The 11,398-nt window shown below is 46.5% G+C and overlaps 1 pseudogene; it reads right to left on the bottom strand.

Moving 5' to 3' along the window:
• Positions 1-259: 259 nt before the first annotated feature.
• LOC139566223 (protein O-glucosyltransferase 1-like) lies at positions 260-4,479 on the bottom strand (annotated as a pseudogene).
• Positions 4,480-11,398: the final 6,919 nt, after the last annotated feature.

Raw genomic sequence — 11,398 nt, 5'->3', positions numbered from 1 at the left:
ACAATATCAATAGTCTGATTATTTAGCATGCTACTGTACAAGCTGTGAGAAAGCAGACAGACTGGTTACATTAACTATAGCCTTTCTTTCTAGTTCACAACCCAGCTTGTTACCTAATGGCAATCTCTTGAGCAAGGTCATCGTTTTCTTTCACAAACTGTAGCAGTTCCCTGGAAAGACAGAAAAGGGGGACATCGCTATAGATATAACAGAGATTATTATTATTGAACAGTTGTTGATATTGTGGTTGAAAAACATAGCACTGCTCTCAGTGCATTCAAGCGGCAGGTAGCCTAGTGGTTAGAGCGTTGGGCCAGTAACCGAAAGGTTGCTAGATCGAATCCCTGAGCTGACAAGGAAAAAAAACTGTTGTCCTGCTCCTGAACAAGGCAGTTGTTTCTAGGCCGTCATTGTAAATAAGAATTTGTTCTTAACTGACTTGCCTCGTTAAATAAAAAAGCCACTGTCACACAGACATTTGCATTGGTAGTTCCAGACGGACCTTCTCAGACTTCCAGGCCTGGTTCGTGGTGTACTCAGCATCCACCAGGTCTGGAGCCTCTCTGGACAGAAGGACCAGGGGGTCCCTCTCAGGACTAGTCCTGGAGCCTCTGAAGACTTCTTCCTGTGCCACTGTTCTGCCGATCGAAGACAGAGTGATTGTGAATAACAGAGAAAATGATCTGGTAGTACAAATGTTTCCTTGTACCATAAGTTGGTCAAACCTACTTTTTAAGGTCGTCCCTCATGAGGTCCCATCATCCTAGTCTAGTGGGATATATGGGCCATACCGCCGGGCCCCCCTCCCAAAACGTCCAGGCAGGATACATGATGTCCTGAAAGACAGGACAGGCAGGATAGGCTGCACCCAGCCTGGCACCTGAGGGTAGTCCCGCACATTCACCACCATCTCCACGTCTGGCAACTTGTCAATCACCTGCAGGATGAAGTGCTCCACCCCACTACACCTAAACCAACCAGAGAGACAGGTGGGTGAGACATGACACTACACCAATCAGAGAGACAGGCGGGTGAGACATGACACTACACCAATCAGAGAGACAGGCGGGTGAGACATGACACTACACCTAAACCAATCAGAGACAGGTGGGTGAGACATGACACTACACCTAAACCAATCAGAGAGACATGAGGACTGTATCATATTAACTAGCTCGCTACTGATATAGGCCTAAAGATAATACATGTTACTAAATGATCGACAACTAATTAATGGACCACATTTATCATACAAAACCAGGGTCTGATTTCTAAGCTTGATGAGAAACACTTGCACACACAAACTCAGATGTGTACACAGACTAATTGTAATGTTTTGTTTCCTCACCTGGCTGGGAACATACAGTTCTGTTCCCGATACAGTTTACCATTAATGATTTGGTAATGCGTGCCCACACCACGACAAAGCATGTTCGCCATGAGCTCCTCAGACACTCCCTCTCTGAAGGGTCGTAGGTCATCATTCAAGACACTGGATGGATTGAGGACAATGGAGAGAGAATGAAGGATCTGCTCTAACAAGGTAACCAATGGCTTTTTGTTAAAAAGCTGAAACCCTTTTGTATAGCAATATTGTTTTCATGGGGAGCAACATCTGTTCTCCTGCATGCATTACCTGAGATGGCAACTGCAGTTGTATGGGCTGCAAGGCTTGGATTGTTGTGTGGCTTTGGTGATCTTTTCAAGGTATATCTGCCACCTGCCACCATTACAGTGAGGGAAAAAAGTATTTGATCCCCTGCTGATTTTGTACGTTTGCCCACTGACAAAGAAATTATCAGTCTATAATTTTAATGGTAGGTTTATTTGAACAGTGAGAGACAGAATAACAACAAAAATATCCAGAAAAATGCATGTCAAAAATGTTATAAATTGATTTGCATTTTAATGAGGGAAATAAGTATTTGACCCCTTCTCAATCAAAAAGATTTCTGGCTCCCAGGTGTCTTTCATACAGGTAACGAACGGAGATTAGGAGCACACTCTTAAAGGGAGTGCTCCTAATCTCAGTTTCTTACCTGTATAAAAGATACCTGTCCACAGAAGCAATCAATCAATCAGATTCCAAACTCTCCACCATGGCCAAGACCAAAGAGCTCTCCAAGGATGTCAGGGACAAGATTGTAGACCTACACAAGGCTGGAATGGGCTACAAGACCATCGCCAAGCAGCTTGGTGAGAAGGTGACAACAGTTTCTGTGATTATTCGCAAATGGAAGAAACACAAAAGAACTGTCAATCTCCCTCAGCCTGGGGCTCCATGCAAGATCTCACCTCGTGGAGTTGCAATGATCATGAGAACGGTGAGGAATCAGCCCAGAACTACACAGGAGGATCTTGTCAATGATCTCAAGGCAGCTGGGACCATAGTCATCAAGAAAACAATTGGTAACACACTATGCCGTGAAGGACTGAAATCCTGCAGCGCCCGCAAGGTCCCCCTGCTCAAGAAAGCACATATACATGCCCGTCTGAAGTTTGCCAATGAACATCTGAATGATTCAGAGGACAACTGGGTGAACGTGTTGTGGTCAGATGAGACCAAAATGGAGTTCTTTGGCATCAACCCAACTTGCCGTGTTTGGAGGAGGAGGAATGCTGCCTATGACCCCAAGAAACCATCCCCACCGTCAAACATGGAGGTGGAAACATTATGCTTTGGGGGTGTTTTTCTGCTAAAGGGACAGGACAACTTCACCGCATCAAAGGGACGATGGACGGGGCCATGTACCGTCAAATCTTGGGTGAAAACCTCCTTCCCTCAGCCAGGGTATTGAAAATGGGTCGTGGATGGGTATTCCAGCATGACAATGACCCAAAACACACGGCCAAGGCAACAAAGGAGTGGCTCAAGAAGAAGCACATTAAGGTCCTGGAGTGGCCTAGCCAGTCTCCAGACCTTAATCCCATAGAAAATCTGTGGAGGGAGCTGAAGGTTCGAGTTGCCAAACGTCAGCCTCGAAACCTTAATGACTTGAAGAAGATCTGCAAAGAGGAGTGGGACAAAATCCCTCCTGAGATGTGTGCAAACCTGGTGGCCAACTACAAGAAACGTCTGACCTCTGTGATTGCCAACAAGGGTTTTGCCACCAAGTACTAAGTCATGTTTTGCAGAGGGGTCAAATACTTATTTCCCTCATTAAAATGCAAATCAATTCATAACATTTTTGACATGCGTTTTTCTGGATTTTTTTGTTGATATTCTGTCTCTCACTGTTCAAATAAACCTACCATTAAAATTATAGACTGATCATTTCTTTGTCAGTGGGCAAACGTACAAAATCAGCAGGGGATCAAATACTTTTTTCCCTCACTGTACCTAATAAAATAGAGCTTGTTAGGCAAAGAGCATGCACTTCCTGGACTACTGAAATACAGATCAGTATGCATGATTGCTTACACACTGAAAGCCTGTGGCAAAGGCTACTTACACTGCCTTGGGTTGTAAATATGGGATAAGCTGCACACTAGTATTTAGACGAGACTGAGGTCAGGAAAGGCAACCTGGTCTCAGGGCATTTCGTATTATTCTGTACCTAAATCTAAAAACTCAATTTCATATGATATGTTACAAATTGCAATTCATATGATATGTTACGTATTCCAATTTGTTGTGGCTAACATTTGCTAGGTGGTTAACTTTAGCTAGCGGTTCGGGTTAAGGTTAAGATTTAGGGTTAGCTAGTAGTTGCAAAGTTGCTAATTAGCTAAAATTTTCCGTGATGAGATTCAAACACGCAACCTTTGGGTTCCTCGATGTTTGCGTCATATGCCCAACCGACCAACCACCCTCCTTTCGCTTTTACCTTGAGTAACCTTCTGTCTTATGTAACCACACCAAACGTAAAATACTATATTTTACTAATTTAGTATGTTAGATTTACATTTACTATGTTACATCTAGTCTATGAGACGAGGCTGGGAAAGGTTAGGGTAAACATCAGATAATCCGAACTAACATTACTACAAGTAACGAAGCTAGCACCAATTAGCCTGGAGCTAGCCCATGCTAGGCCCATATCCCGGCTAGCAGAAGAAGCCCAACAGCCACTCCTGGGCTATAATACCCTTTTTGCCAACTGGCCCGGACCCCCTTCTACTGCCGGTACGGGGCACGGAACCCTGCTGATCCTTCACGACTGGACTACCGACGAAATCTGCGAGGGGGTACTCAAGCTGGCTCCGCGGCACTGCTAGCCGCGGCCCGCTAACGTTAGCCGTCTAGAACACACCGGACTGCTAACTTAAGAGGCCCATCGGACAAATTCTTTGGCCGCTATACCTATTTTGCCAATTGGCTTGGTTTACCACACGGTGCCCTGCTGATCCGTCTGCCGACATATTCAGCATGAGGGGGCCACAACAGACTTTCTTCCGTCGCGACGTCCTTCTAAGGCCCTTCTGCTAGCTGCTAGCCCCGGCCCTCTAGCTGCCTGAAGCCACTCACTGGACTCCCATGATTACTTGGCTACGCATGCCTCTCCCTAACGTCAATATGCCTTGTCCATTGCTGTTTTGGTTAGTGTTTATTGCCTTATTTCACTGTAGAGCCGCTAGCCCTGCTCAATACGCCTTAGTGAACACTTTAATTCCACCTCCAACACATTCGGTGACATCACCTGGTTTAAATGATATTCCTAGAGACAATATCTCTTTCATCGTCACTCTATGCACAGGTTTACCCCCACTGTATTCACATCCTACCATACCTTTGTCTGTACATTATGCCTTGAATCTATTCTACCGCGCCCAGAAATCTGTTCCTTTTACGCTCTGTTCTGAACGTACTAGGCGACCAGTTCCTTTAGCCATACCCTTATCCTACTCCTCTGTTCCTCTGGTGATCCGGAGCTTAACCCAGGCCCTGCCTAGGTAATCCCTAGCTCCACTCCTATTCCCCAGGCGCTCTCATTTGACTTCTGTAACCGTAAAAGCCTTGGTTTCATGCATGTTAACATTAGAAGCCTCCTCCCTAAGGTTGTTTTATTCACTGCTTTAGCACACTCTGCCAACCCGGATGTCCTACCCGTGTCTGAATCCTGGCTCAGGAAGACTACCAAAACCCCTAAAATTTCCATCCCTAACTATAACATTTTCCGACAAGATAGAACTGCCAAAGGGGGCGGTGTTGCAATCTACTGCAGAGATAGCCTGCAGAGTTCTGTCTTACTATCCAGGTTTGTACCCAAACAATTCGAGCTTCTACTTTTAAAAATCCACCTTTCCAGAAACAAGTCTCTCACCGTTGCCGCTTGCTATAGGCCACCCTCTGCCCCCAGCTGTGCCCTGGACACCATATGTGAATTGATTGCCCCCCCATCTATCTTCAGAGCTCGTGCTGCTAGGTGACCTAAACTGGGACATGCTTAACACCTCGGCCATCCTATAATCCAAGCTTGATGCCCTCAATCTCACACAAATTATCAATGAACCCACCAGGTACAACCCCAAATCTGTAAACACGGGCACCCTCATAGATATCATCCTAACCAACTTGCCCTCCAAATATACCTCTGCTGTTTTCAACCAAGATCTCAGTGATCACTGCCTCATTGCCTGCATCCGTAATGGGTCTGCGGTCAAATGACCACCCCTCATCACTGTCAAACGCTCCCTAAAACACTTCAGCGAGCAGGCCTTTCTAATCGACTTGGAAGGATTATTGACCACATCCCGTCAGTAGAGGATGCCTGGTCATTCTTTAAAAAGTGCCTTCCTGACCATCTTAAATAAGCATGCCCCATTCAAAAAATGTAGAACCAGGAACAGATATAGTCCTTGGTTCTCTCCAGAGCTGACTGCCCTTGACCAGCACAAAAACATCCTGTGACGTTCTGCATTAGCATCGAATAGCCCCCGTGATATGCAACTTTTCAGGAAAGTTAGGAACCAATATACACAGGCAGTTAGGAAAGCTAAGGCTAGCTTTTTCAAGCAGAAATTTGCATCCTGTAGTACTAACTCAAAATAGTTCTGGGACACTGTAAAGTCCATGGAAAATAAGAGCACCTCCTCCCAGCTGCCCACTGCACTGAGGCTAGGAAACACTGTCACCACCGATAAATCCACTATAATTGAGAATTTCAATAAGTATTTTTCTACGGCTGGCTATGGAGATTCCCAAAGATTGGAAAGCTGCAGCGGTCATCCCCCTCTTCAAAGGGGGAAGACATTCTAGACCCAAACTGCTACAGACCAATATCTATACTACCCTGCCTTTCTAAAGTCTTTGAAAGCCAAGTTAACAAACAGATTACCGACCATTTCGAATCTCACCGTACCTTCTCCGCTATGCAATCTAGTTTCAGAGCTGGTCATGGGTGCACCTCAGCCACACTCAAGGTCCTAAATTATATCATAACCGCCATCGATAAGACATTACTGTGCAGACGTTTTCATCGACCTGGCCAAGGCGTTCGACTCTGTCAATCACCACAGCCTTGGTTTCTCAAATGAATGCCTCCCCTGGTTTACCAACTACTTCTCTGATAGAGTTCAGTGTGTCAAATCGGAGGGCCTGTTGTCCGTACCTCTGGCAGTCTCTATGGGGGTGCCACAGGGTTCAATTCTAGGGCCAACACTCTTCTCAAATCAAATCAAATCAAATTTTATTAGTCACATACACATGGTTAGCAGATGTTAATGCGAGTGTAGCGAAATGCTTGTGCTTCTAGTTCCGACAATGCAGTAATAACCAACAAGTAATCTAACCTAACAATTCCACAACTACTACCTTCTACACACACACAAGTGTAAAGGGATAAAGAATATGTACATAAAGATATATGAATGAGTGGTGGTACAGAACGGCATGGCAAGATGCAGTAGATGGTATAGAGTACGGTATATACATATGAGATGAGTACTGTAGGGTATGTAAACATAAAGTGGCATAGTTTAAAGTGGCTAGTGGTACATGTATTACATAAAGATGGCAAGATGCAGTAGATGATATAGAGTACAGTATATACATATGAGATGGGTAATGTAGGGTATGTAAACATTATATTAAGTGGCATTGTTTAAAGTGGCTAGTGGTACATTTTTACATAATTTCCATCAATTCCCATTTTTAAAGTGGCTGGAGTTGAGTCAGTATGTTGGCAGCGGCCGCTAAATGTTAGTGGTGGCTGTTTAACAGTCTGATGGCCTTGAGATAGAAGCTGTTTTTCAGTCTCTCGGTCCCTGCTTTGATGCACCTGTACTGACCTCGCCTTCTGGATGATAGCGGGGTGAACAGGCAGTGGCTTGGGTGGTTGTTGTCCTTGATGATCTTTATGGCCTTCCTGTGACATCGGGTGGTGTAGGTGTCCTGGAGGGCAGGTAGTTTGCCCCCAGTGGTGCGTTCTGCAGACCTCACTACCCTCTGGAGAGCCTTACGGTTGTGGGCGGAGCAGTTGCCGTACCAGGCGGTGATACAGCCCGACAGGATGCTCTCGATTGTGCATCTGTAGAAGTTTGTGAGTGCTTTTGGTGACAAGCCGAATTTCTTCAGCCTCCTGAGGTTGAAGAGGCGCTGCTGCGCCTTCTTCACAACGCTGTCTGTGTGGGTGGACCAATTCAGTTTGTCCGTGATGTGTACACCGAGGAACTTAAAACTTTCCACCTTCTCCACTACTGACCCGTCGATGTGGATAGGGGGGTGCTCCCTCTGCTGTTTCCTGAAGTCCACAATCATCTCCTTTGTTTTGTTGACGTTGAGTGTGAGGTTATTTTCCTGACACCACACTCCGAGGGCCCTCACCTCCTCCCTGTAGGCCGTCTCGTCGTTGTTGGTAATCAAGCCTACCACTGTAGTGTCATCCGCAAACTTGATGATTGAGTTGGAGGCGTGCATGGCCACGCAGTCGTGGGTGAACAGGGAGTACAGGAGAGGGCTCAGAACGCACCCTTGTGGGGCCCCAGTGTTGAGGATCAGCGGGGTGGAGATGTTGTTACCTACCCTCACCACCTGGGGGCGGCCCGTCAGGAAGTCCAGGACCCAGTTGCACAGGGCGGGGTCGAGACCCAGGGTCTCGAGCTTGATGACGAGTTTGGAGGGTACTATGGTGTTAAATGCTGAGCTGTAATCGATGAACAGCATTCTCACATGGGTATTCCTCTTGTCCAGATGGGTTAGGGCAGTGTGCAGTGTGGTTGCGATTGCGTCGTCTGTGGACCTATTGGGTCGGTAAGCAAATTGGAGTGGGTCTAGGGTGTCCGGTAGGGTGGAGGTGATATGGTCCTTGACTAGTCTCTCAAAGCACTTCATGATGACGGAAGTGAGTGCTACGGGGCGGTAGTCGTTTAGCTCAGTTACCTTAGCTTTCTTGGGAACAGGAACAATGGTGGCCCTCTTGAAGCATGTGGGAACAGCAGACTGGGATAAGGATTGATTGAATATGTCCGTAAACACACCAGCCAGCTGGTCTGCGCATGCTCTGAGGACGCGGCTGGGAATGCCGTCTGGGCCTGCAGCCTTGCGAGGGTTAACACGTTTAAATGTTTTACTCACCTCGGCTGCAGTGAAGGAGAGCCCGCAGGTTTTGGTAGGGGGCCGTGTCAGTGGCACAGTATTGTCCTCAAAGCGGGCAAAAAAGTTGTTTAGCCTGTCTGGGAGCAAGACATCCTGGTCCGCGACGGGGCTGGTTTTCTTTTTGTAATCCGTGATTGACTGTAGACCCTGCCACATACCTCTTGTGTCTGAGCTGTTGAATTGCGACTCGATTTTGTCTCTGTACTGGGACTTAGCCTGTTTGATTGCCTTGCGGAGAGAATAGCTACACTGTTTGTATTCGGTCATGCTTCCGGTCACCTTGCCCTGGTTAAAAGCAGTGGTTCGCGCTTTCAGTTTCACGCGAATGCTGCCGTCAATCCACGGTTTCTGGTTTGGGAATGTTTTAATCGTTGCTGTGGGTACGACATCGTCAATGCACTTCCTAATGAACTCGCTCACCGAATCAGCATATTCGTCAATATTGTTGTTGGACGCAATGCGGAACATATTCCAATCCGCGTGATCGAAGCAGTCTTGAAGCGTGGATTCAGATTGGTCGGACCAGCGTTGAACAGACCTGAGCGCGGGAGCTTGTTGTTTTAGTTTCTGTTTGTAGGCTGGAATCAACAAAATGGAGTCGTGGTCAGCTTTTCCGAAAGGGGGGCGGGGGAGGGCCTTATATGCGTCGCGGAAATTAGTATAACAATGATCTAGGGTTTTTCCAGCCCTGGTAGCACAATCGATATGCTGATAGAATTTAGGGAGTTTTGTTTTTAGATTAGCCTTGTTAAAATCCCCAGCTACGATGAATGCAGCCTCAGGGTGTGTGGTTTCCAGTTTACAAAGAGTCAGATAAAGTTCGTTCAGGGCCATCGATGTGTCTGCTTGGGGGGGAATATATACGGCTGTGATTATGATTGAAGAGAATTCCCTTGGTAGATAATGCGGTCGACATTTGATTGTGAGGAGTTCTAGATCAGGTGAACAGAATGACTTGAGTTCCTGTGTGTTGTTATGATGATCACACCACGTCTCGTTAATCATAAGGCATACCCCCCCGCCCCTCTTCTTACCAGAAAGATGTTTGTTTCTGTCGGCGCGATGCATGAAGAAACCAGCTGGCTGCACCGACTCCGTTAGCGTCTCTTGAGTTAGCCATGTTTCCGTGAAGCAGAGCACGTTGCAATCCCTGATGTCTCTCTGGAATGCTACCCGTGCTCGGATTTCATCAACCTTATTGTCAAGAGACTGGACATTGGCGAGTAGTATGCTAGGGAGTGGAGCGCGATGTGCCCGTCTCCGAAGCCTGACCACGAGACCGCCTCGTTTGCCCCTTTTACGGCGTCGCACAGGGTCGCCGGCTGGGATCAGATCCATTGTATTGGGTGGAAGGCAAAACACTGGATCCGTTTCGGGAAAGTCATATTCCTGGTAGGAACGATGATGAGTTGACGTTAATCGTATATTCAGTAGTTCCTCCCGACTGTATGTAATGAAACCTAAGATTACCTGGGGTACCGATGTAAGAAATAACACATAAAAAAACAAAATACTGCATATTTTCCAAGGAACGCGAAGCGAGGCGGCCATCTCTTTTCGGCGCCGGAAGTATGAGCCAGGGACCCAGGCCCTGGCTCATTCTCTGTATACATCAATGATGTCGCTCTTGCTGCTGGTGATTCTCTGATCCACCTCTACGCAGACGACACCATTCTGTATACTTCTGGCCCTTCGTTGGACACTGTGTTAACTAACCTCTAGACGAGCTTCAATGCCATACAACTCTCCTTCCGTGGCCTCCAACTGCTCTTAAATGCATGCTCTTCATCCGATCACTGCCAGCACCTGCCCGCCCGTCCAGCAGGACTACTCTGGACGGCTCTGACTTAGAATATGTGGATAACTACAAATACCTAGGTGTCTGGTTAGACTGTAAACTCTCCTTCCACACTCACATTAAGCAACTCCAAACCTAAATTAAATCTAGAATCGGCTTCCTATTTCGCAACAATGCATCCTTCACTCATGCTGCCAAACATACCCTCGTAAAACTGACCATTCTACCAATCCTCGACTTCGGCGATGTCATTTATAAAATAGCCTCAAACACTCTACTCATACAATTTGGATGCAGTTTATCACAGTGCCCTCCGTTTTGTCACCAAAGCCCCATATACTACCCACCACTGCGACCTGTACGCTCTCGTCGCCAAACCCACTGGCTCCAGGTCATCTACAAGTCTCTGCTAGGTAAAGCCCCACCTTATTTTAGCTCACTGGTCACCATAGCAGCACCCACCCCAGCAGGTATATCTCACTGGTCACTCCCAAAGCCAATTCATCCTTTGGCCGCCTTTCCTTCCAGTCCTCTGCTACCAATGACTGGAACGAAATGCAAAAATCACTGAAGCTGAAGACTCATATCTCCCTCACTAGCTTTAAGCACCAGCGGTCAGAGCAGCTCACAGATCACTGCACCTGTACATAGCCAATCTGTAGCCAACAGCCCATAGCCAACAGCCCATCCAACTACCTCATCCCCATACTGTATTTATTTATCTTGCTCCTTTGCACCCCAGTATCTCTACTTGCACATTCATCTTCTGCACATCTACCATTCCAGTGTTTAATTGCTATATTGTAATTACTTCGCCACCATGGCCTATTTATTGCCTTAACTCCCTTATCTTACCTCATTTGCACTCACTGTATATAGACTTTTTGTTTTTGTTTTCATTTTTCTACTGTATTATTAACGGTATGTTTGTTTATTCCATGTGTAACTCTGTGTTGTTGTATGTGTCTAACTGCTATGCTTTATCTTGGCCAGGTCGCAGTTGCAAATGAGAACTTGTTCTCAACTAGCCTACCTGGTTAAATAAAAGTGGGGGGGGGGAAAGT

Source organism: Salvelinus alpinus, chromosome 38 (assembly GCF_045679555.1).
Source record: "Salvelinus alpinus chromosome 38, SLU_Salpinus.1, whole genome shotgun sequence".
Taxonomy (NCBI): Eukaryota; Metazoa; Chordata; class Actinopteri; order Salmoniformes; family Salmonidae; genus Salvelinus; species Salvelinus alpinus.
Note: the sequence above shows the minus strand (reverse complement) of the source record. Positions and strands in the feature narration are given on the sequence as shown.